At 44.8% G+C, this 27,483-nt stretch overlaps 1 long non-coding RNA gene across 2 annotated transcripts; it reads right to left on the bottom strand.

Annotated features, from left to right (window-relative positions):
* Positions 1 to 1,133: 1,133 nt before the first annotated feature.
* LOC310882670 lies at positions 1,134 to 27,440 on the bottom strand. 2 transcript variants are annotated; one of them, XR_014573075.1, is made up of 5 exons: positions 27,239 to 27,440; positions 8,513 to 8,670; positions 6,522 to 6,558; positions 6,117 to 6,184; positions 1,134 to 5,615 (listed from the first exon to the last, which is right to left on the bottom strand). It is a non-coding gene; the product is annotated as an uncharacterized lncRNA (long non-coding RNA). The 2 variants fall into 2 exon arrangements; XR_014573074.1 differs by lacking the exon at positions 8,513 to 8,670 and having other exon boundaries at positions 6,522 to 6,562.
* Positions 27,441 to 27,483: the final 43 nt, after the last annotated feature.

Below are 27,483 nucleotides of genomic sequence, written 5' to 3' on the forward strand. Positions count from 1 at the left end.
GAAAGAGGACTTGTGGAAATTGCACTTTCTCCTCTGGGAGCACAGGTCACTGGGGCTAGTAAATCAGCCGGGGCCACCACTGATTGCTGATGTCGCCCGAGAGCTGCTTCAGGAGCCATTAAGTCAATTGAAAGTCTCTCATGGACATCAGATGGCTTTGAATTAGAGCCCAAGGTCAGGCTTAGCTTAAGTTTACCTGGCAGTGTGATTTGTCCTCATATATGTAACTGGACTCAATAACAAGTGCTTGGCTGTCACGGACCATGTCACCACTTAAATTAACTTGCTCAGTTGGACTTTCAAATAAAGCTGTTTTTAGAATGCAGTGTACCCTAGAAAGTAATTTATTTCTTTAAGATTTAGTACCAAATGCCTAGGTTGATTTTGATTTTAGAGGAGGCAGCAACTGGTGAAGTGGGTAATTTGAAACTTAACATATTTCTCCTCCCTAAGATCCAAACACATTAAAATTAGGTTCAGAGTGCTTCTAATTTGTCAATCATTCCTTATGTAATTTTATTGCTCCCAGAAAATTGCCTGGGAGAGTGTTTCCTTCCCCCTTAGCCTCCTTTCGCCCACTGACTTGAGCCCAGTTGAGGCCGGTGAGCAGCACCCCAGCTCCCACATTCACCTAGTCTCCATCACACCAGCTGCTGCCTCCAGAGGATGTGCCTCTTGCCATATGCAGAGGAGCCCTGTAGACATGGTGAACATAAAGGACAACCACATGAGCCTTCCATCCAAAAGACAGGCTCTGATTCATATCTACAGTTAAAAAATAGCCTTAACAGAGGAAGGAGTGGAAGTATCTAAATACTTCTGAGAAAAAAATGGCTCTGCTGATGTTTCCCATAAAGCCTGCTAAGTGCCAGAAAAGGCACAAGACAACCTTCTTTCTTGTGAAGTTTCCATCCCATGTCTATAGCAAAGAAAGTTCAGCTAGGTTTCTGATTTAGAGCCATCAAAAGTGTTTGCAGCGTTACATAAAACCAAAGCAAAACACACTTGAGGTTTGTCAAAAATGCTTACATTTACATCGTTTCACAGAGCAATTTGGAAAGGTTCATAAAACCTAAGCCCAGGTTTCAGGGCTGCATTTCATGCAAGCTGTGTGGAGAGAGAGAGAGAGAGAGAGTTGCCTGCTTGCTTCAAAACGAGTCCACGTCGAACACAACCAGAAGGCTGGATGAAGCTCGGCGTCGTGTCAAGCTACTCGGGGAAAACCTGCACCGGGCAGCCCTGCTTTCCAGCTCTAACAAACAAATGTAAAGAGAGTTTAACTGACCCACCCTCTGCAACTGCAAGAGATCAGCCCAGCAGTAACGTGTAATTGCCAGAGAATGTCTCTATCTGCAGCTTGATCATAAATTCTGCTCGGGATGTAAATGGACCGGTGTTATTTACAATTTGAGACCCCTAAGCCCAGCCTGAACTACTTTGACAATTTGATAGCAGCTGTCTTTTCTCAAATGCAGGAGTGCTGGCTTTGCTGTAGTGGATTGATTACTCTCTGAGAGTGGCCAATATCAGCTCAGGGTAAAAATACCGGTCTGCTACTATAGTAACAGGAGTGCAATGCTACAAAAGGATGGATGCAAGAAAAAAAAAAAAAAGAAAAAAAAAAAGAGATAGAAGAGCATGAGGAATTCCTTTTGAGGATTTGTGTTTCTTTTATTCCTTTGTAGCCTGAACTTTGGCTACTCTGATGAGTGCTTGTAACTACACATATACTACATGGTGCCAGAATCACCCCTAAATCCAGCACCAGGTTTGGCTCCTTGACCTCCCAGCAGCACAGGGTTTTCATTGACTGATTGCATTCTTCATGAAGCAGCATTTTGTGGTTCCTGTCATAGATTTAGCTGCCATTAATGTTCCTGAGTGCCCCAATGTCTTACAAGATAAAAAAAGAGTAATCAGCAAGTGCCACACTCCAGGCTTAATCCCTGTCCCAGAGAGGGCCTGCCCTCTCCTTGCCCACGCCTGCTGGACAACGAGCACGGGATTGTACTCAGAGGCTTGCTATGCAGTGCCACGAGTACTTTGTTTATAACACATCATGTGCTTTTTAAGAACAGAAGTAGATGGAATGTAGTGATGTTGGATCACTAGTATCCAGAACCAATTTTTCCTAATTCTCCTCCTTTTAGGACCTGGTGGCATCCATCATAAACTGGCACTTATTAAGCAAAAGCAGCTTTTCAGGTTGGTAAAGGATGCCACAAAAAGGCAAAGTTACTTGTCCCCTTTCCTCTTTGCCTCCTACAATCTCTACCATTCTTTTTTGGGAAAGACAAGTCACTTGAGGGAATTCCTCACATTCTGCCTGGACAAGCTGGAGAAGTGGGCCCACATGAACCTAGTGAGGTGCAACAAGTCCTCCTGAGGCCCCACCTGGAGCCCCGAGTCCAGCTCTGGGCCCCCAGCACCAGGAGGATGTGGGGCTGTTGGAGTGGGTCCAGAGGAGGCCACGAAGGTGCCCAGAGGGCTGGAGCACCTCTCCTGTGAGGGAAGGCTGAGGGAGCTGGGGCTGTTCAGCCTGGAGAGGAGAAGGCTCCGGGGGGACCTCAGTGCAGCCTTTCAGTACTTGAAGGGGGCTTCTAAAACAGACGGAGAGCGACTTTTTGCTTGGTCAGATAATGACAGGATGAGGGGGAATGGTGTTAAACTAAAAGAGAGGAGATTTAGATTAGAGGTTAGGAGGAAATTCTTCACTCAGAGGGTGGTGAGGACATAGCACAGGCTGCCCAGAGAGGCTGTGGGTGCCCCATCCCTGGAGGTGTTCAAGGCCAGGCTGGATGAGGCCCTGGGCAACCTGATCTAGTGGGTGGTGTCCCTGCCCATGGCAGCAGGGGGTTGGAACTGGGTGGGCTTTGAGATCCCTTCCAACTCGAGCCATTCTATGATTCTACGCCCCTTGGCATAAATAAGCCTTAACTACTGCACACGCCACAAAGCCAGCAGAGCTGCAGAGGAACCAGCCCCACTCCACCATGCCTCATGCATCAACAGCAGAAACCATTTCTGCAGCAGGAAGAACAACATAGTTTGATTTTCAGGCTTTGGATTTACCCTGAAGATCTAGCAGAGAAGGGTGGAGGGAGAAAAAAAAAATCAAGTTTTGATTTTTAAAATGAGCAAATTGATGTGGAAGTCACAGATGGTGAATAAATATGGGGCACAGAACTGTCATTTGGCAGCCAGTTCTCCTGACCAATTTAAGAGGGATATGCAGTTATCCAGTTTGGTTCAGGCAGAATATATTCTGGGCAGCAGTTAGTCATTTAAGAGTCCTCATTGTTTCATAAAATATATTTGGGTTTGATACAAACATAATTAATTCAGCTTTCTAATATTGTGTTTGAACCAAACCCAAAATATGTGTTGCGAACATTTATTCTTTTATGTCATTTATTGGTTCCAGGTTCTTTTCTGAAGGCTTAGATTTAAAAAGGGATTTGCAACAAAGAACGAACATTTGGGGTGACTTCAGCTGGTGCAGCAAACTCCATTCTTATGCACTGTTTTGAGATGTGCTTCCAAATTATCTGACAAATGATATGTTCCAAATTAAGTCCCTCATTACCCATGCTTTTCTATTGCTATGTGCTGCACAGCATTCTTCATTATTATACCGCTGTATTTTTTGGGGACTTGTTAAGCTTTGCTTGTTGGGTCTAGCAATTGAAGCAAAGGATTTGAATCAGGCATAGCAAAGCCAGCAGTTCTGCCAGCTGAATCGCTGCACAACTGCATTTAAACTCACGCTTTGGTATCCCCAGGGGCAGACTTTGAAGAGATAATGATTTTTTGAAACACCAAGATCTCCAGCCCTCCTGATCCAGAGGCTTCTTCTCTCTCAGCTGCCCATGCAGATCTTGGTGTTGTTTAGCAAACTTCTGCTTCAGATGCTGAAAACAAAGGATATAGCCAAGGAATTGGAATGCAAACTAGTTTTTCTAGGTGAAGTAGCAGCTTGTCGTCTTCCATATTGCCCTGCCAAGTGCTGCAGTGGTTTAAGGAGCTGTTGGGCAGGGCAGGCTGCACAGCGGGTCTGGCTTTGCACCCAGGGGACTGCAGTCCCTGTTGGCCCATGCTGTAAAACACATTGTCAGTTAGTGAGTGCAGCTCTTGCACAACCCAGTAAGCACCAGCAACCAGTAATAAGCACTGGTGCTGGACCCGCCTTTCCTTCTCCAAAATGTTCCCTCATCAACGGCTTCTGCAAAATCCTCTTTTTCAACATACAGCACACAAAACTTTCTGTGGTTGTTAGGTCAGGTTCAGAACCCAAGTTATCTTCAGAAAAATTGCCAGTGACTGACACTAGAGATGGCAGAGGGGAAAAATCAGGTCTCCACTTAGAGATCAGTCACCTCCTCCACACCCACGTAACTCTGGGGAGAGAGAGGGACTGGACACATGTCAAAACTGAGCTGCAGCTTCCCATTCAGGTGAGGGACCTGATGGTGTAGAGCACTGCTGCTGATCCTTCCCTGTAACCAAAGTGAACTGCGCTTTTTAAGACAAATGAACAAAGCCATACGATATCCTTCATCTGGTGGTAAATCAGAACTGTGCATGTCATAGCTGATCCGCAAAACACAGCCCTCCATCCCAGACATCCACGCTAATTAGCAAAATTTCTGCTTCAAATTAGTGACGCCAAAGCACTTCGAGATCCACACATAAAAAGAGTCACAGAGGCCAAAGTGTTACTCTGCTCTTTGGTCACAGTGTTTGAAATAGATATCCTTTAATAGCTATGTTTGCTGCTAACAGGTAGCTCGGTAAATGAGCGCTGATGCCCAGCCTCCCTCAGCATCACAAGGAGGCAGGAGCAGAGCTCTTTGAAGCTCCTCCACAATTACAGCCCTGTGCTGCTGAACCCTGCTGGGGAGGGGGACCGTGGTTTTAACAAGTTTCAAACTACACATATGAACCAGAGTGATTAGGACTTTCAGAAAAGCCTTCAGTGAGAATCCTTGCTGAGACCAAAATAGATATCTAGTTTATTAAATATCTCCAGAGATGAAAGCAACTTCTGATGGTATCTTCTCTGCTCACCACATTACCATATCAGCGATAAAAAGGCCAGTCAAGCTTCCTGTCTTTGGAACTCATAATGCAATTATTAATATTAGTCTTTTTTCCCCCTCCTGTTGGCTGGTGCCTGTGTGAAGGACAGCTCAAGGAGGGGAGGCAGCCGAGGAGGAGAGGGGAATGGCGCAGGGGGACCAGCGCTGCCAGTTCCACCACGCTCCGCACTGCTGCAACAGCGGAGAGAAAAGGCTCCCACTCCTCCGATTACCTGTTGTTGGTGGTAAGAGGCATGCGCCATGCTCAGTGCCAGCCCCATGCTTTGCAAGACACACTATTGCCATGGCTACAGGGATGGGGCCAGGAGATGGAGAAGACCAGGGTACTCCACTTCGTCGAGTGCTTGGCTTCAAAATGCACGGAATCGAGCACCCTCCGAGGTGTGGGTGAGGGGTGTTTGTGTTTCTCCTCACTGCCAGGCTCTCTGAAGCTCACTGCATTCACAAAATTCCTCAGGAAGCTGTTGTGTCAGGTGGTGCTAATCATCTCGGCATGAGCTGGAATGGCAGGGGATGCTGCACGCAACGGAAAGGAGACAATGAGCTGTGCAGCGTGCTGCTTCGATAATGGGCAGTGTGAAAAGTGTCTTCTGCAATAAAGAACTAATAGTAGTTAGGATTAATTGAAGGTTTAGAGCTAGGGAATCCCACTGGGTTGTACACATATGGTAAGCACATCCATCCGCGCCTTTGTGGATGGAGAAATTGAAATATGAAAGAAGATAAATCGGCTGCAAACACTCACCAGCAGGTATAAAGGTGAAATTAAAAGACAACTTTTCAAAAGCACTATCGGATTTTCAAACCATAAATACTTTTTGTTTTAAAAAGAAAAAAAAAGTCCATGTGTATTCAAAGACAAAACATTGACTGTGTAAGCTTCCTATGATTTATTACAGACTTGAAGCTAAAAGTGCTCCATCTGGATGCCCCATGCTTGTCACTGCTGATAAGAGGAGGTCGGACCGACTAACCTGGCTCCCCCAGAACTGATGTTCAAAAAGTGCATAAACTCACCGTCACTTTTTCAGGTAACAAAGAACTATTTTTCTTGATTTCAGCTCGTTCAACCAGTGGTTAGGAATCTGTTATACTGCAAACTGTTATACTGTTATACTGCAAAAGTATAAAATAAGGGTGAGAGAAAAAGGTCTATCTTTCCTACAGTCACATCCCAAGATGACCAGAAATACTGCCCTCTTTCATTGTCTTTTACACACAGGGCTTTGATGAACTGATATTTAATGAATAAAACACAGAGATAAAATACTGTCTTTTCACATCCATGACTCCCACTACCTATCCAAGTACAATCTGGAACAATTAGATGGGAGAAGCTGATTCTTCACTTGTAAAGTATGTCAGTTACCACTGCAAAATGCAAAGATGAAGAATTGGTTAATATAGGGTTAAACGACTTACTTGTTCAGATAAGTTTGTCTAGGTATACAGCAGTCTTCTACCTAGCAAAAAAGAGAAAGCTTGAGTATCAACCATCTGTCTACTAATTATGTATCAAGAAATGTCAAGGTTTTCCATGAAAAAGACACCATTTTTCATTTCATAACACATTTACGCTATAAATTGCCCATCCATCCAGACTTGAAATTTTGCTCTGAATACCTTCATATCCAGGTTGGAAATCCAAAATTCATAGGCTGCACGCGACTCGTGCTGCTCCTACGTGAGCATCCGGACTGCTCTCTGCCCCTGCAGGTCCCTGCTCCACACCGTGGGCATGGCTTGGGCACACACCCTCCTCCTCCTCCCGCAGCCCTGCCTGCGCTTTCCCTCTGCTGGGAGCCCTCTCCCTTTTTGTCCTCTGCTCCACAGACACCAAGAGGTCCTGCACACCTCCCTGCCTGGCAGCCCCGTGCTGAGCTGCCTATTTCAGGCTGCCAATACAAGTGCTGCAGCTCCAAGCCCAGCCTGCCAACAGCTCACTCCCTCGCGTGTGCAGCTCGCTAGCCAGAGGCAAATACATGAACTTTAGAGATTATCTAGCTGGAATATTCCAGGAATTTAGATTCCAGCCACAGCAGTAGGACCATACATCATTAAAGCTGCCTTTCCTGCCAATGTAAAAAGCAAACATCGATGATTTAAATCGAGGTTCCCTGGTGGCTCATTTAAATCACTTGGATGGAAATCAGTCCACCTTGTCACCATGGAAGAAGTAAAAAGGGAAGTTGTGGATTCATGACTCCCAAGTCAACGCTGTGCATCATACATGGACCAGGTGACAGTAAATCCTGCAAGGCACAGGGCATAATAAGCAACTTTATGAGGTGTGGCACTGATAAAGCCTGGTTCCTACAGTTGTGGGGCTTTTGGAGTTTGGAGTTGCCAATGGCTGTGAAGCGTGACTATTGGCCAAAGCTTTTTCTGCAGTCATGATATGCAACCCAGTGATCTTAGGTGCCTTATGCGGGTTAAGCTCATGAACAAGAAGCCTTTCCTTCTGTCAGCACTTTCATAGTCATTCTTTTTCTTTTACATTTTTAAAAATTTTTTAACCTAACAGTCTATTTTCATGAAACCTGCAGAAGAGTAGTTATCTTTGAGATCTCCTACCTGATGTCGGATGTGCTTAAAATCAGCTGATGAATTAAAAATCATTAGGGAGACATGGCAGACAGGCATGAACCCATAAACTTTGTGTTGTCAGGCAACTGGGTTGGCCACAGACTGCCCCATTAGGGCTGTGTGGGCAGAGAACCTGTGCCTCTTGTGCAGCCCGGGCCAGCACAGCCCGGCAGTGGCCCCTGGGCCACAGCCAGGGGGACAGATGAAACCATTCAGACTGCAGCTGGCTTTCCCTCTCGAGACACAGAGGTGGCATTTGTACTTTCTGCAAAGCTGGCACCTCACACATGGGACAACACTTGAAGCCATGCATGGAGCATTGCATGGAGGAGCCTTGAAGCCCATTTCCAATGGCACCTCCCCACCAGCAGCTCGCTCTGGCTGTGTGGCCACCTGGCCCCAAGTGCCCGGACACATCTTGGGATGCTCAGAGAGAGGTGGGTCCCAAAAGAGGCACCTGGCCCACATCACTAAAGCACTGTGCAGGGCAGGCTTACTAGCAGAAGTGGTCTCTGGCATAGAGAAGCCACTGCTCAGTTATAGAAGCCCAAGGAAGGTTGGCAAAGGGAAGAAATGCTCCTGTCACCCCTCAGGTAAGCAACAACAACAAAAAAACATTTTGCACTCAAAGTCAGAACTAAATCCTCATTTCCTCTGCCAGCTCACTGGCACACAGCTATGTTTAAATTGCTCTGAAATCGTACATCTGTACAATAAACAACAAACCTCCAAACCCACCAAGTAATAGAGATGCGCTGACTCAACATTTTCCTGCATGTTTGATTATTTATTTATTTATAAATTGTCAGGTTTCGTTGTCTGTGTACCTACAGGAAGAGCCAGCAGTCAGCATGAAGCAGGCACCAGAACCCAACCCCAGCTGAACGCTGGGTGTGCAGGTAGCTGCTCACTATCAGCAAGGGAGAGGTGACAGCCGACTTCGGTCCCCGTGGCATTGCATTCAGATGGCTGACGTTCAGAAGTGCTGTTAAGAAATTTTCTCAGCTTATGAACAAATACATAAAAAACAGAAGGAAATAAAATGAAACATAGAGGTATTGTCACATCGTTGCTCTCCCCAGCATAGGTTTATAGGAGTGAGAGAGAGACGAAGACACAGACTTAAACGCCTCTGACACTTTTGGCTGCTAAGTTGCCTTGTCTTCTTTTTCATGATGCAGCTATGGCCAAATGGGGCTTGGACAGCATTTAGTTGTCTCCCACGCTATATAAAAAACTGATGCAATCTACACACCATAAAGAGGAGAAAACCTCCACTGAAAACAGCACTCTCAGTTGACAAAACCAATTTATGCTGCTATGCCTAGAGGAAGCTCAGGAGCACTCAGAGCTGGCAGAGACGGGCAGGTCCCATCACAAGAACGTGCTTTGTCTGCAGAAGCACTTCAGTGGCTCAGCTCCTCTGAACTGATTTCAACCTCTACTGTTTAGCACAATAACAGCTCGTTAATGAGGATTTTACTTCCTATTAGGGGATACTATTGGTTCTATTTAGGGAGTCTTCAACCTGTGCTCATTTTCTTTGTTCCTCTCAATGCTTTTTTCTCTCAAACCCTTTCCAGTAGTCAAAGGAAAAAAAAATAAAAAATAAAAATCCTATTTGTATTAGAGCATGGGCAGTGATATTATACTTCTTCCAAAACATCAATTTGCAAGTATTCTTCTTTCTTTCTAATGGTGTAAAACAGAGACAAAGCCTGGCAGCTGGAAAATGCCCAAGATAGCTTGCAGTGCTGGAAAGGGCTTGAGCAAATAGCTGGTGCCATGTCTGAGTGTGAAGGCGTCTGCTCTTGAATTTCTTCTGTTCTGCGCAAGCTGCAGAATAGCCCACCAGTCCTCCCAGGGCCATGGCCCAGGGCTGCCACCTCTCCCCAGGATGCTGAGCCCCAGTTGGTGGTAGAAGTCCTCTTCTGAACTGGTAGTCTTCTACCAGTACAGCTTCCAACTGTCAAGTGACCTACCAACAGCAAGTCAGCATGCTTACCACATCTCTAGGAGGTAGGAAACTGCCTGAGTGTGCACTTGCCATCTCCCACCTTCCTGGTGACACGATGACCTTCATCTCTGCAGCTAGCATTATCATAAGGGATCAGTACAGAAAGATCAGAGAACATTATGAAAAAAGTGGTAGGTTGCAAGCAGGCTGCATATGAACAAGAGTAAGAGGAAACATGATAAATTCATGCTGAGACCTCTGAAGATGGGGATAAGAGGGTAAAACAGAGAAGTCTGCAGAAGGATAGAAATATAATTGGGATATGGCTGGAGCTGTGAGATCTATTAAATTGAATTTCTGTTTGGTGTAACATCTCTTGTATATGTTAATCGGTATGTGCTCTAGCAGCCTGATTTAGTGTTATTATCAAAAAGGGTTCCTCGGCTGCCTTTGTCAAAGGAAGATTACAAATTATTCCAGATAAGTAATGGAACTAAAGACCTTTAAAACTAATTGGCCATTGCGCAATCCCGTTAATATCCTTTCTTGTCTAACAAAAACTGAGAAGGCAATTATGGGCAAATACCAAAAAATCTGTACCTGGTCTCTTGCATGAAAATATGATTTATATGCCTTTGGCTTTTCCTTTCAAGAGAAAAAAAGATGGCAAATGATCATCCATCAATAGCCAACATGTCCAAGATAATGACAACCACAGTGTAAGGCTTGAACTGGGAATGGTGTAAGAACCATCCTCCTAGGCCTGCTACAGAAAAAAAGGAATTTCCATAGCATGCCCTTATTAAATCAGGAGCCCTGATATTTGGGCCTTGACAAGCCTGAGCTGTGGTGTCTGGTGAGCTACAGCTGCTGTCTGACGGCTCAGGAAGGGTTGCTCCTGCCCAGCAGAGCCTTGGCAAGACATAACATGGGCTAGGTGGACATGGCTGTGCAAATATCCCCCCCACAGATGCTCAGGCTCCAGAAGCAGAGGTGAAAACAGAGCTTGGAAAGCTCTCTGAGGCCTTCTCTAATCAGTCAGGTCCTGGCTTGATGCTACAGGCAGTGCCTTGGTCCTGATGAACTTTATCCCCTCTTTTACCTGAGCCTGTTACCTGCTTTGTTCATTTGCTTAGCTGGCTGAATCTCTCCCAGATGACCATATCAGCTGCTAGATCTTTATTTCCCTTACTCCTCTGCTTCATGTCCGCTTGCTCAGCTAAAAGTGAGCTGGGGTCAGGCTGGCAGCCAGGAGTTCAGGAGGCCTCTGCACCCTCACCCTCAGGGCCCAGCTCCATCCTTCCATACCACACTACAGCCGCTGCTAAAATCAAGCAGGCAGAGCTTTCAGCTTCATGTCTGACAAATTCATGAAGGCCATGCCCTCATGGGTTATATGAATGCAGCAGGCCTCACAGAGACTGGTTGAGGTGGGAAGGGACCCATCTGGCCCAGTCCCTTGCTCAGGCAGGGCCACCTACAGCAGCAGGGTGCCCAGGACCACATCTAGGCAGTTTTTGAAGATCTCCAAGGAAGAAGACTCCAGAATCTCTGGGCAACCTATTCTAATGCTACATCACCTGTTTGAGCTGTATATATGTATATACATACCACGTATATGTATGACATGCTCCATCACACACATACACAGACATCAGCAGAGGTGTGCAGCTTTGGGGTGCACATGTGGCACGAAAGGTGATTCCCTGCATCCTGAGGGGCTGCTGAGAGGAAAGGATATGGCTCGGGGACATCACTCTGTGAGCCGGCTCTGGCCATGGGGAGCCTTGGGGGACCATCTGGCTCAAGCTGACAGAAATCAGGTGCAGGCATGAGGATTTCTCATTTTGTAAATGAGATGAGGCAAGATTAAAAGAGGAGTGACTACACTAATACCTCTGATAGGTTTTTTAAGTTGCCTAATCGTTGCAAAAGTTGTTTTATGCTTTTTTTGTTGTTGTTTGTTTTATACCCCTAAACCAAAGCAGTCTCCTCCTGAGTCAACAACTTTGGCATCCCATCTGCAGTGCTGTGTTTGCCTGACAGATCTGGCTAAAGCGTTCCCAGCAGCAAGATATCTCTGCAATGCTGTGCAAGACCTCCGTCAGGTTGTTATCTTAAAGCCTCAAAGCTCTGTTTCTTCCTAAAGCTTGTGACAGAATTGGTTCTGGGAACCCAACGAACTAGGAGACAGGAGAATGAAAGATCAGACAAGCCATGTTTTGACAAAAGTGCTTTCTCTGGAATGGAGCTGTCAGAGCACAGCCTTTGGGATGTGCATCTGGGAGGAACTGCAGCCAGGTGAAATTCTGTGCCCAGAGGAGCTCTGGTCCCTCCAGCACCTGAGAGCATTGCGACATTGGCCACAGCTTGACACAACCTTTATACAGCTGTTTTGCAAGAAAGCTAAATCCACCAAGACACTAAGACCACCAGCTCACTGAATCCACCAAGATTCAGTAAGACCATTATGAGTAAAATATTGCTCCCTAAATGCCACTGGATTTCTAACATTTTCTCATACCTGTACCAAAAGCCATATGTTCTATTGCTGTATTCCTGCCTCAGCAGCAACTCCTTGCAGCTCAGGGAGGCAGTCAGCCATGGCACATCTTGACACCATTGTAAGGGCAAACAAACACCGAGTGTTTGCTGCTTCTCAGAAACCCAGGTGGGCATTTACGTATAAAGACGTACTCTGCCTTTAATGAATTATTGCTTTTTACCAGGCTTCATTTTCCCCATGAGGCAGAATCTTCAACGTCCCTAGTAAAAGGGATCTTAGGAAATCTCATTTAAATTTCAAGGACCTCTTAGGGATAGTTGCTAATGGTTATGCTAATTGGCATAGGGTCTGAGTGACAGTTATGTCCTGGAATGATTTGCAAATCACATTTTCGTGGAGCTTATTAGCAGACTCATTAACTGTACATCAGTACATTACTTTCAGAAATTCAGATCTAAGCAGAAAATTAAAATTATTTGCTAAATGACCTAATAAAATTGAACAAATGTGCTGAGAAAGTGAAAACTGAGGTATATCAAGACTCCAGAATTTGACTAAAAATAATTTCCATTTACCATTGATGTTCACCCCTTCTCTGGAAGTAGTTTCAGTCCAGGTAAAACTTAGAAATCTGTTTAGAGATGAAAATGAATGAGCCTGAATCAACAGTGTCAACAAGCAAAAATCCAGCTTGTCACACCCAGAGCCAGCATTAAGATTTACTGCAGACTTGGCCAGGACTTTTTTCCAGTGATGCATCTTGTGGTCCCTGCTCCACGTCCCCATTCGCAGAGTTCTTTGTAATTATAGAAAGTCTCATTTGAAGTCAAAATAATTAGGTGCAGGCATGAGAGCAAAGGTATGTAGTACTTATAGTCTAGATGGGAATCACTATGAAATCTCCAAGCGATTAGGGATACCTTATCCAACATTCCTCTTTGTAAACAAGGTATGTCCCAAACTTCACAACATTCACCTGCAAAACAGTCTAATGAGCCTATATTTAAAGTGTTGGAAAACCTTCAGGATTTTATGCCATTCAGAAATACACATTCCAGGATATGCAATATATATATTTCCATATATTTAGAATACACTCTTTAATGTCAAGATGCTTAGTGCTGGTCTTTGAGGGAAGCAGCATCTGAGGAATAACCTTCCTGACTGTGGGGGAGCATATCAGAGTGATGCTCCAAGCTGAAGTTTGCTCCCAGGCAAACCTTCGCAGGCTTGATAATTATGGATTGAACCCCCAGATCTGTTATCACCCACAATTTGGAGTTCCCTGAAATTATACCCTCAATTTCTGACTTCTGAAGGCCAGACCGATTTCCAGCATTGGTTATACCCACTTCTTTTCTTGTCCCCCCCCTCTGCCACCCCATATCTCTCTATATGAAAGCAACCAATGCTACTGTAAAGGACCTTAAAGTCCTCTTTGAGAATGCCATTGCACACAGGCTAGGAATCTCTGTTAACCTCTCAGAGAGCCTGGTCTTCACCTCCTATTCAGAATTACACAAGGTGATTTCTGGCTCTGGACTTTATTGCAACCTGTTTAATATCTCTACTTCAGAAATCTTGAGCTGTGGCAGTAGTAACTGATGAGTATACAGTTTTCTTGGCACAGTGAAGTGCTTGAAAAATTCTCTCCAGTTCACTGTTTCTCACGGGCATTGTTATACCTGCAATTTATGTCGGGGTGAATAAAACACATTCTGGTTCATGACACTTTTTGGTTGGATTTTTTTTTAAATGCACATAACAGCAGGTTTTAAATAGAACCCACAGGATTTTTTTTTCATTAAAGAAATCTCAAACTGAAATAAGCTATTTAAATTTAAACGTGCTTGTCAACCGCACAAAACTTTGTTTTACAAAAGAAGCAATCTGATAAGATTGAGGTGGTGTACAATGAAATGCTTAGCTTTTTTCTTGAATGGGCATTTCAAAAGAAATAAAAGGTTTTAAAAAATGAAACTGGAATTAAATATTTTGATGTCATAGAAACAATCACTTCACATGAAAAAAAATATGTTCAGCTCCAGTGTTTTGGAATTGAGATGCCTGAAATCATGATACTCAGTAAACGAGGAAATCTGCCTAAAAAATCCCTTTGTTTTTGAAGCGTGCTATAATTTTAGCACCCAAATATAACATTACACACTTACCTATATTGTCCTTTAGAGGCCAGCCAACCTGTCCTAGAAGAGTGACTGCAGATCGTGAACATAAGCTCAAATAAGAGAAACTATCAGGAGCATCATGAGCTAATGGAAAAGTCACTCCTGGGAATACCACAGCCACATGTGTTGGGATGCTGGGATCAAATAATCCTGGCATGAATAACAGGTCATGAGGTGTGGCAGGCTTTGCTTTTAAAAAATGTAGGAAGGGTCCATCCAGCCTCAGAGGCTGGGGCTGCTCCTAACCTCGGGGACTGCTGCCCAGATTGGTCAGTGCTAGTGCACCACTTGATATAACTGCATTCAGTTCCAGGAACTCTTTTCATCTCAGTAGTCCCTTTGGAAGTTTTTTTTTTAAATTTTTTTTATTATTTTTTCTCAGACTGTGTTTGAAATGCTGTTTTAATCCACGTATTTTAATATGGCCCAAATTGAAAGCACTTAGACACTTATTGAGCAATCCCACCTCGGGTAGATGGAGAGGCCAGATCTTCAAATGCACTAGTGGGAAAGGGGGAAAGCAGGAAGGTTTGCTCTTTAGGTAAATCTTCCACATGCTCCTTGTGACAAAATTCGGCTGAATTTGTCATATTCTCTCTCCCCTGATAAATAAAGAGACCCCCTGTAAGAAAGAACCTGGGAGACTGCAGTCGCTGTGACAGAAGACACAACATAACAGGGAGGCAGTATCAGCTACATCACAATTTGGGCTGCAAAGTTTCCTGACCCAGAGATAAAGTTGTGTTATGATAAGCAGAAAACCGCATCCTCAGGTACCTCTTAGCACACTGAGTGTGGATGGAAGCACAACATCAGGGACTTTGCACAATGGCAGGTGTTGTGGACCGGTGTGGAGACAACGGGACCATGTCAGGAATGAATTAAGAGCATGGATGGACGTTGCCTCAGGATCCAGACATCCCCTAAACTGGGTTAGACAAAGCACAGAAGTTTTGGCCAGTCTGGTCTGACCTGTTACCAAAAGAGGCTCAAAGCCAAAATGTTTGGCTGTGAGTCTAAAGCTCCCTGCTGCACCTGACATGTCTGCCTCCTCGAGCTTCCTGACTCTTCCCCCAGCAGCCAGCTAAGAAACACAGGCAAACAAACTCATGTCCTAGGAGTGAGGTGAAGCTCTTCCTTAGCTAGAAGGACTAATTATAACAGGTAAAATTTAGAAGTTCAGACTTGTGATATATAAGCCTGAGAAGCCCAGTAGTGCTGTCCAATACCTGTATCTTCACACTTGCGTAAGGTCCAGGGGCAGTCTGGATGTCAATAGAGACAAAGCAACCACACGACAGCAACTTTCATATGGAGCCTTTCATCACAGCCCCTTCTCACATTAATGACCCGTCAGTTTCCAGATTTCCACTTGGCTTCACGAGATGCTCAGCATGTTGAAAAATCAGCCTACTTGTTTAGGAAACTGCAAGAAAAGTCAGGAACTCAGCAGTATGCTTCCACATCTGAAAACATCATTCTAGCTTAATTTCTGTTTCCCTAGCATTAACATGGAAGAAAGAAACCTCCAGACTCTGCACAGGTCTACAAGTTTGCTTCAGGAAGGCCCTTTTTCCCAGCATTTTTATTCATATCTATGTCCTGGTTTCAGCTGGGATAAACTTGATGTGGCTGGTATAGTGCCGTGTGTTGGATTTAGGATGAGAACAACGCTGATACCACACGGATGTTGCAGTTGCTGCAGAGCAGTGCTTGCACAGAGCCCAGGGCCTCCCAGCTCCTCGTGCTGCCCTGCCAGCGAGCTGGGGGGGGCACAAGGGGCTGGGGGGCACAGCCAGGACAGCTGGCCCAAGGGACATCCCGTGCCACAGGGCGCCGTGGGGAATAATAAAACTGGGGGGGGACTGGCTGGGCTTCAGTCAGCTGATGGGGAGCAATTACATTGTGTATCACTTTTTTTTTTTTCATTTTTATTATTTTCCCTGCCTTTCCTGTCTTAAACTGCCTTTATCTTGACCCACAAGTTTTACCTTTTTCTGATTCTCTCCCCCACCTGGCTCTGCAGTGCTCAGCTGCCTGCCAGGTTAAAGTACAACAATCTGTAACCTACAGCCACTGTTTCCAGGCATTCAAGCTATCCATAGGCAGCATTATTCCAGTGGTTTTGCAGGAGGAAAATCTCAAACATTCAGCCTTCTAAAAACATACCCAAGTATTAGCAGCCCATCCTGCTGGCTCTTGGAGTTTTTCCCTGCAGCTCCATCTTCCCGCTGCTTTTCTGTGCCCGTAGTAATAAAAACAAGGCAATAATTTAGCTCCCATGATTGTTGTACTGAAGCTTGTTTATCCTAGTCTCTTATCTGTTCCATTCAGAGCCAATGTATCTTATTACTTTGCTGCAAACATGGTCAGAGATGAAAGATTCTGCCATATATTTTCCTTCATATTAAACCACAAGGCTTTGTCCTTCTCTTTCGTTTTTCAATCTTGGACTTTATTGTTTCTGACTATCTCTGCCACATGTGATTTTGGCTTTTGTGTGGATGTGAATATGTGCATTTCTTTATTTATCCTCTTTATCACAACTAAACAAGATTGGGAGCACTTTAAAATAACTGGCCACTGAATGCTCTTTCATAAGTTATTCCTTGCAATAACCTCACCAGGGCAGACTGTGTTATGCAGATACCAGAATAAAACATTTCTGAAGACTTGCAGTATTTCTACACATTCTCTTTACCTGCTTTGTATATAAGTATTTCACAACAAGGGAAAAATCACCTAGAATTGGTAACACCAGGCCAGATCCTGCCCCCTTCAGCCCAGGGAATGGGACCAAGGACAAAATCTCAGGCAGGGCTTGGCAGGACACTGGGGGACTGGTTAAACTGAACGATGTCCTCCTCGTATCAGCTAAACACAGCCCAGCTGCAGGTAAGGATTACAATTCTTGATTACTTAGTAGCACAGTTAATTATTTTTCCCTCTACTCCCATCAGATTTCACGTGGCTTTTTTCTATTGGAAGGGGCTGGGTTTACTCTAGACTCAATGGACATTATTTCTATCCTGCTGAGGCAGAAATGGGGAGTCAGGAGAATAATCAGAGTTTTAAAACTGTTGAAGTAATAATAGTTCACCTTTTTAATCTGTACTTTGAGGATGGAATGGAAGAGAAGCTTGAAAGATCAGGGTGCCTGAAGGATTAGAATCTGATTTGGGTTTAAAGGAGTAATCACATCACCTAATTTAGTCTCCAAATGCCAGAAGCTGGGTTTCTCTAGATGATCAATGAAACAAATTGGTTATTCCAGAGGGAGGCTCAAGCTATGCTTAAACCATGAGACTCATAAGCACTGCCCAGCCATGTCCTATCCTAATCCTTTTTCCTTTTCCAGTGTGATTCACAGCCCTTTCTGCTGCCCAGAAGGGAGCAGGGGCAGGTTCCAGCCAGCAGACCAAGGCAGGTGTGCACCACGAGCACTCCCACCCTGCCGTGGGGACCAGCTCACGTGGGTGGCTGAAGCTGGAGCATGGGTGCCCTGAACAACTCTCAGATGAACACTTGGTCAGTCTATAGAGAGCTTAAGCAATCATAGAATAAGATTCAGACTATCTGCCAGTCAATACCAATCCCCTCCCAACAGCTAGTGCTCTGACATCTGTAAAATGGTGCCAGTGGTTGCACTCATCCAATGTAACACTAGTATCCCAACCACAGCTGCACCTTCTCCTCGCACAGAAAGGCACAAGCGCAAGGCTCACTTATTCATCAGTTTTCCTATGTAAATGCAGAAAGACAGGGATGGCTGGATGTCACCAGGGCTGTGCTGGTGACACGACAGCTCTCCCCTTTTTACATTCAGTTATCTAAACACTGCACTGCACAGTTCAGCCCATAAAATGGTACAACTTTCAGCAGGTACTAACCATACAGAAGAAAAGCTATAGTTTTCCCATGGATGCAGTGCTCATGGAGCCACAATGAGATCACACTTGTGTGCTTACTTTGCTGTTGTCCACCCACTGCTCAGCTGAAACAGTGGGTTGGAATGAGAGAAATGGAGACCCAATGGGGAACATTGCTGGGTGTGAATTCCTATTCACACCTCTAATTAATGTCAGTAGAGTCATCAATGGTGTAGTCACATTAATTACATGTGAATGACAGCTACAATAGCTTTGAGAATAAGAACAATTTCACTAGACTGCCAAAGACGACATATATTCGATATAACACTAATACTGAACATATTAAAAATAAATAGTGATTTAAAGATTTTAGTATTAAAATTATGTGTATTACAGCAGCAATAGAAAAGGTCATAAAAGTGGAAAAGCACACTTTAGAAATATAGTTAGTACCAGTGGTAATTGCTTACCAAAAGTTTCTTACAAGAGGAAGCTATAAATACTTTCATAGTGGTCATTAAGCCTTCCCAAATCTCATCTGGTGGGCACCATCTGTTCTTCTGGCCTTAGCTGTAGGAGGGCATCCGTGCTCTGCAAGCACGAACGCACACGAGCCGCCTGCACACTGCAAGCTGCCCTGCCCAGCACCGGTCCGGGAGCAGTGACACTGGGCACAGCACCGCCACCGCAATGCAGTCCACAGCCGGCGGAGAATTCAGACCACACACAGGGGTTCAGTTCTCATCTCCCTTGATCCCATGGAGCCTGGGGGCTTCTAACACCATTCAGTGGCAACAGTTGGGTGGAAGGAAGCCAGTGGCTGAAGCCCTGGGCCAGGGCGGTTGCACGGCCATGGGGATGTAGGTGAGGAGATGGCAGAGGGTGCCTCTACCAGGCAGCGCGGGGGCATGGGTAGACATTTCGACAGGAGCTCTGATCTGCAGCTGGCAACACACGAACACATCGCAGCATGTCTCTTCCAACCTAGCTAACTGCAGAGATTTGGAAACCGCCATGTTAAAAACCAGCCTGCACTGTTACCCTTCTCCTGCTTCTTGACTGGAAGAAATCCAATTCCGATCACACTCAGTGCAAAAAGAAACACCTTCCAAACTACACAGAGAACAAAAAGCTTGCTACAAACAATATTCTATCACTGAATCTTAGCAATATTGGGATTTTTTATTTCTTCTTTTTTCATTAGGAGGTATTTTCCTGTCCATTAGCATCTCTGGTCCTCCTGTGCAGAAGTGCATAACCTCTAACACAGTAGAGCTGACAAGCAGCAAGAGCTGTGTAGCTCCCCAATGGTTAAATCTATAGGAAACCTCTGGTGTTTAATGAAACCCCTACAGAGACCTCCATATTAGCCATGGTTTAATGCTCCATAATGGCAGCAAGTAATTTATCTATGAGCAACAACAACTCCTGGTTCTCTGTGCATTAAGAGTTATTTATGAGGCAATTTTAACAGTTTCACACTGGCTGGTCATTATGCTACTGAAGGCTAACTGTCGGCTGTTGTAGCCTAGGAGGAGAGAAATACTTTCCCTGTCACAGGCTAAGTAGTAAACAGTGACACAGGAGCACTTGCATGTGGGTGTGTGCATAACTGGGAAGAGATGGCAGAAGAAACAGCTCTACAAGAAACCCTTTGAAATCTCTGCACTGACAACACAACCTATTTCTCATTCCCTCCAGCTCTGCCCCAAAGCCCCCACTGAAGCTCCCATGATGGCACCTTTCCTCTTCCTCCTCCTTGTCAGCTTCCAGAACTCGTGTTGGAGATTGGGTTGTAGAGCAGGGGAAATGTAGGGATCAGCCCAGAGATACCAATGAGCTGCAGAGCCAAGATATGGCACCAGGTGTAGGGAATTTGCTGCAGTCTGGTGAAGGACCAGCTGGAACAGAAGCTACTGAGATGCCCCTAGGACTGGAGTCAGACAGGATTCAGTGAGAAGCTGGTCTTCAGGCACACAGTTTGAGTGCTGGTAGTAGTTGTGGTAGGTTTTTCCTTTACTAAGATTCTTACAAAAAAGCCTTGTAACAGCACATGAACCACTGCATAAGGTTGAAGCAGAGTGATCCTGTACTCAGAGGGCTGCAGGATCTTCCTTGGTGTCCCTAAGGCTCAGATCCTAGCTCAGGTCTCTCCTCTGGCACTCCTCTTCCCCTCAATGTGCTGCTCAGCAGAACTACCCAGTTGCATGGCGATAAAAGCTAGGTATGGTGATAAAATCAAGGTATTTTCTAGGTAGCTTCAAGCCACAGTTTGTCCTGAGTTCACTCTGTTGGCACTGTGCAAGCCAGAAATTAATCCATCTTTTTTTTTTCCTCCCTTCCCAGACCTCTGCAGGTTTTGCTAAATTATCTGGCAGATGTGATGCTGCACAAATTTGTAGAGCAGATGTGCTTACCAAGAAGGTCCTGTAGCTAAACCACTTTTTCAGACTGGAAGCTCACATCAGGAGAATTTACTTTGGGGAAACATAACTCCTTGGATGTACATATGGGTTTGCTGAAGCCAGTTAAAACACATTTGCCTATCAGAACGAGCCTCATCTGGCTTTCTGGATCCAGCCCAACAGAAATACTAAAAATAAACCTCTTGCTTCCACTGTCCATTTCTCCCAAAGTGAAATCTTCCACCCCTGTGGAGCCCTGCTCTGGGGCCCCCCCTTGCTGTGCCAGCTTCCCCCTGCATCTTGACAGGTGCCCCCCTGTGCCAAACCTTCAGCTTGCCCTCTGCCCAGCAGCTGGGTCTCTCTGCAGAGCCAGGATTGCTCCATGAAGGTGTTGGGCTCCTTATCCAGGCCATGGGCACAGGTTGTGATGGAGAATCCCTCTTCCCAGGACAGTGCTGTCCCCCTCCCAGCTCTGGGTCGGGTGGAGCTATCGTGACTGTGGTCACCCTTAAACTCCAAGACCACTTTCCAGCATACAGCTCTCTTCCTTCACCAGCACCAGAAGACACCCTTAACACTCACAAAGTAATACTTTCTCCATTGACTTATTGCCCAGTCACATTTGCCCAGACCTTTCATAAAGGATTCAGACAGAGAGGTTCGCAGCAGAGAAAGTTTCAGTTAAAAGCAGCTTAAAAGGTCTTAAAATGGGAAGCCCTGGGACAGCCTTACAGTGTGTTGTGGCTTTAGTTCATGTTCAAGCTGGCCTATACCATGGAAAAAAACTACTAAGATATAAATAGTTCTATAGTCTTTAAAATATATTGCACATATCAGGGAAACATCTAATATTTTGGACATCAGCTCTCCCAACTGCAGCTATGTGAAGAATCTCAAAAAAATCAGTGTTTACTGAGCAGATCAATACCTCCTGAACTGAATCCATAAAACTCCCAGAGAAATCCCCACCTGTGAACCCACCTTATCACTTATTATATCACCAATGTGCCACCGATACCAACTGGAAAGGCCAGCTACTATATTGCCCTGAAAATGCCAGTTCTAGATTCCCAAAGGATTTTTCAGAAACAATTCTCAATCTGTTCAATGAGAACTGATCCCACATAATTGCTTCCAGAGTTGGACTTCATTATCTTCAAGTAATTGAATTTACCTGGCCAGAGAAAGGCCAGCGATGAGTGAAGACCACCATTTCCTCACTCACAGGAGCTTCCTCAGTCACAGACATCCCTTAATACCGGAGCACACACATTAATTCTATTTCTCCATGCTACTTCCCACTCCAGCAATCCTTCATAAAATAAAATACCAGAATATATTCTACTACCAGTCATTAACCATGAAGTTTACACTGGTCTTGATGCTGTGTTTTGGAGCATTAACCAGACCTCCAAAGTTGTATATGAAGCAGCAGAGGCTCATAAGCATTTGCACCAAAGCTATATTTCTGTATTTGCAAAGCCAGAGCTGTTACTGAGCTCTCTGCAGAGAAAAAGGGAGTTTCTAGAAGAAGCCAACACGACTGTACTGGTGTAAATCTGCATGCAGAAACACTACGTGATTTTATTTTACTCGGAGAGTAAACTACTGAGTTAACTTCCCCCTTCTCTGCCTCAAAGAAGATTTAGCCAAGGAAGCAGGGCTGTGAGAAAGTCCATTTGCAGAAAACCATCAGCACAGAAACCTTTATTTTTTCCTTCCTTTTTTTTTTTCCTTCCTGAGCATCAAATGAACAGATATGCCTAGGAGCATCATATCCGCCTCTCTCCATGTTTGGTGGAGGATCAACACTTTTCTCCTTGAATACTTGTAGGCTTTCTGCCCCGAGTCATGTAACATCAGACGGTGAGCCAGCATTGACACAATGACATCAAAGGTGGGATGGGAGGAACGGCACTTGCACAAGCCCCTGCCTAACAGCAGGACCACGGGAACAGGCTTGTACTTGGAAGAAAAGAGATTTTCTGGCATTTTCTAATCAAGCTTATTCAGGAAAAATGTGGGAACGATGACATGTTGCTAGCAAGAGTTAACCTTGGAATAGCTTCAGTAAACTTTGTTTTCTGTATTTTACTGTGATAGCACAAACAATAGCTTTTTAGTACTTTCTAAATGCTTTTAAGTTGTCAGAGCAAAAAGAACCCTCTTTAGTTGGAATTTCGATATATACAACTGCAATGATTCACACTCGAAATAATTTATTTACACTTGTAAATTGGGTACTTTTACAAAGCCGACTGCTACTGAAATCAATGGAGGTGCTTTCATGCTCTTAAAATTTCTCCCATCCACCCCTGTAAGCCTTCTGGCTTTAAAACACTTCTTAACCTCAGGGCTTTACTTCCATTTAGACAAGTTACATACATGAATAGCATCAGAGGAAGGATATACGCACGTAATAAAGCGAAGAAGCTCATTGCATGTCTGGAAGGGGGGAACTTACTGTGTCAGCTGCAACCAGGCTGCTGCAGACCAGGCCTGCAAAGCCCCAGCTGCCATCACAGCTCTGCCGTGCCTGCAGCCCTGTTCCCTGGAGGTGTGCTAACTCAGGTGTGAGAGATGAAGAATCACCTCTTCCTGTGGCTTCATGCGAAGTCCTCTAATTCCTGCACCAGGGGAAATAGTGAGCAATCAATCTCTATCCATCTTCTCCCTCCCTCCTGTAGTTTTACACATCTCCATGTCCTCCTCAGCTGTTTTGTTCCAAACTGTCACAAAGGGAGTAAGACAGTGTTATAAATGATAAGGCATATTTACAAACAAGCTATTATTTTTTTGTTTGTTTTAAATCAGAGCAACACCAGCAACCCCCCACAGAGTAACATTTGTGTATACTGTTGATAAGGTACTTTTACGCAGAGTATGGGAAGAGGAAAATCAATGTAATTTCAGATAATCATATGAAAGCAGTAACTATATTGTGATTATTGCAAGTGAGTTTTTCCATCTGTACCTAGTGCAAACCTTCACAGCAATGCTAATTAAATCTACAATTTGTCCTCACCACAGATATAAAATGTAACAGTGACAAAAGAACAAATGAAAAATGATGGCCTGGGGGGAGAGTAAGTTTAGGCTGGAAATTAGAAGGATCCTTGCATTAAGATAAATGAAGTATTTGCACATCCTTAACTTGGAGTCAGAAGACTGAAAAAGTCTGTGTGGTTTTCCTTTGCCTGTCATGAATTTCACCCAATTCAACACAAAATATTTGCAAGAGGACATAAAAATTTGAACTTTCAGACCAAAAGCTAGAAGTCAGTAGGAGCTTCTTGTGAATCCAACCCAGTGCCCGTGTGGGAGCTGTGAAACCAGCCAGAGGAGGTCTCCAAGCATCCCTTCGTATCCTGATGCTGCAGAACTCCAACTGCAGGGTGACCCGCAGCTTCTGCCAGAGCTGTGAGCCGAACAGAGGGAATGGACACCTTTCTAGCAGGGCTGCTCACCCCCAGAGGAGGTCTTTTCAAGGCTAAGTCAGGGCCCTCATTCTGTGCATGCACACATGAGAAAGACCAGCTTGACATCACCTGGACCACGTAAGCTGAGCTTTCATTTGCAGGGCTGTCAGTGTTAGCTTTTGTTAGCATGACACTTGGCAGGGGGGCTAAGCTTTTGCTTTTTGACCTTCACAGTAGCAGTCAGAACACTAGGTCCAACACAATAACATGCAGTATTTTTAAGCTGGTTTTTTTTTTTTTCTTGAGCACTGGAGTGGTTTCAGGTTACACAAAAGCAGTCTCCAACTGATGTACATAAGGTCCAAAAAAATTAATGGAAAGAAAAATTCCATTGTGTGTTTACCTTGCCCTTTTAACTGCAGTGTAGGAGAGGCCATTGAAAACATCTTTTTCCAAGCCTGTGCAGTCTCAAGCCAGTCAGCAGGACGCAAGATGCCTCATGCCAAAGCAGAGCCATGTGCAGTAAGTAAGAATCAAAACAGTATGTGCAGAAGTGTGAGTGCAGCGTGGGAACTTTTTTCGCTGCTGCTTTTGACTTGCAGAGTTTAGTGAATATCATTTAAACTCACCGCTGAGCGCAGAATGAGCTGACAGTACTTTGCTGGCAGAATAAAGAAATCCCTACTTGACTAAGATTACAGCAAAATGCAGGAGGAAATCCAAGTGGAAGATGATGCTGAAGAAGGTGCTGGCATGGTCATGTCAACCTGCATCTTGTGTTTCAGAAGAAACATGGATTAACTGGTGGTTGTTCTGAGACATGCAGCGATGGGAAGGAAGACTCACCCCGTGGCCAAACTGGGTAGGAAGGATTCATCAGCTTTGTAGGACTGTGTTTTAGTTTAACACCTTCATCAAGGACAGGCTTTCAGGAGGGATCAATGAAAAAATTGACCACCAATATAGAAGACCACAGCAAGTAAAGAAACCCACTAGCTGTTTTTGGCTATGACATGCCTGCTCACTCTGTGTTCTCGGGTGTAATTCTTCACCAACTATAGAGCAGGCTTGTGTATAATCCACACTCTGACTATAAAACCACAGAGAATCTTTGGTGTTGCTATGAAACATGCCAGAAGTGCAATTATTTGCCAACTTTATGCCCCCAGTACCCTCAGTTTTGCTGTCCACTTTGCAAGATCACCAGCTTGTGCATCTTCACTGCTGCTCAGCAGGGTGTTGTAATCTATGTGCAATATATGGCCAACTCTACTCCAAAAAAAAAAATCACCTTCAGTGCCCGATTCTCAGGACAAGGTTCATACCACAGAGCTGCTTCCCCACCTGGAAAACAGCAGTTTTTTTCCTGAGATTGGTTTGTCCAGTGACAGTTTTATTGGAGAAGGAAAATGAATATTTATATTTGCAGCCCTTGCCATTCCCCTTGTGGGGGAGTGAAAAGCATCAAAGCTGCATCAGAACTGACTCAACTGAAGACAAATCATCACTCTTTCCTCTCCTGCAGCTTCCTTCCTGCCCCTCTCACTGCTCCTGTAACTTATCCTCTTATTTACCTTATCTGTCACTGTTTCACACTGAAAAAGTTATCTGGGAAGACCTTTAAGCATCTTCAATGAGACTCCACTGCAGAGAACATTATTGACAAGATTCTCCCTTTTAGATCTGATTTTTAAAGTAAGACAGAGTTTGCAGTACAGGTTTTTGGAAGCTATTCAATTTACCCCTTTCTAGAAGAACATGAGAAAATCCATATGCTGAACAGCTGCACAAATTTATTAAGTAAGCAATCACTTAGGGATCTTACGCCATATATGTGAGGCTTCGGGTTAGAGGAAACTACAGTGCATCCCTACGCTAGACCCAAGAACATCAGATGTCCTGTAACCTACCAAGGTGAAAGAGCAAAAATAAAAATCCTAAACAAAGATCCCTGAAGAGCTTTAACAGCACCTTCCCATGGGTACTGGGGCAGGCAGTCTGCACACCCAGGCAGACCCCCAGGGAGCTGCCGCAGAGGAGAGGTGCACCCTGCAGTGCCACGGCACAGCCATTTGCTGGCAGCAGAGACAGACCCTGAGGTTCCCAACCACTTGCCAAAAAACAAAAAAAAAAAGCAAAGAATTCATGCTGCAGGACTTCAACTCACTCAGAGATGTTTAAAGGAGCTAAAAGAAATCCTTGATTCTTAGAAGAGTTATTCTTTATATTGCCAACATACCCTGAAACTCCCTTACAAATCACAGACTAGGCAGCACTGCCTGTAGCATTAACCTCAGTACAACTAAGCAGGCACATGGGCAGTGATATTTAGCTTTCCCACCTCCACAAGCCCTTTAGCTCCTACTGGAGCCGCTAGTGCCACAGTAACTATCAGCCTGCGAGGGAGCTCTGCAGTGGAAAACACAAAGCCAAGCCTTAAAGAATGGTTTTACAGGACTAAAGAAATCACACCTCTCTTCCCATGCTTGGTGCAAATAATGCTAGGTTCAATGGGGACCCCTTGGGAGGGGAATCAATCCCACCCACAATAAATGAAGCGTTGCCATTTTTATGTGAAAAGAAGAGCATCACAAGCCAGTTACACTAATAACCCATAAAATCCAAATCACACAGGAATAGGGCTTTACCAGCTCTGTGATTTATACCTCTATAGATTGGTAAATAATGGGGACTCTTGCTGTTTTTTCACTCCTGTGTGAAAGCTCCCATTATCTGAGCTAGAATTGAAAATGCAAAATGAGACAGATGTTTGAGCGCTCTGGTACTGTACCTCTCTGCCCCTTAAAGAAAGGGGTATTGCTTTGCATTTATGAAGCTGTCTATGCAATGTGACTGCCACTAAAAAGTAAACCTGTTAGAAGGTCACCAGCCTCCAGCAGCACCAAGCCAAAGCAGCATCACCCCGCACCCAGTTCAGTGCCAGGAAAGTGTTAAAATACCACTTTCCCAGCTCAGGTGACTGCTACCATTCATTCCTGCTTTTCACTATAGTTTTGTGGAGATCCACACATCCCACATGGGGATTTCTCACACTGCACATGGAAAGGACACCTCCCAGAGGTCAGGGTGTTTCCCTACCCAGCATTTGAATCTCCACAGGTCTGCATACCTACTCCTGCGATGCCCCAACACTTTCTGTCCTAGCAAGCAGAGTTACAGGAGCACCAGGAAACATCAAAAAAGATACCTGCTGGGTACAGCAAGTGGGATCCTCTCCAGAAGGGGCCGAGCTGGAGCCACCTAAGCACAGAAAGCAGAGCAGGGCCTGCAGACCACCAGGCAAATCCACAAGGGTGAGGAAGTGCCAAGACCACAGCAGGCAGTCAGGCTGGAGACAACAAGGAGCAAGGCACAGCACACACACAGCACTGCTCCAAAAGAAGAGGGGGGTTAAGGGCCTGAGCTTAAATACAGCCCTGGGCAAAGGGCTGG

Source organism: Anser anser, assembly GCF_964211835.1.
Source record: "Anser anser genome assembly, chromosome: 16".
NCBI lineage: Eukaryota > Metazoa > Chordata > Aves > Anseriformes > Anatidae > Anser > Anser anser.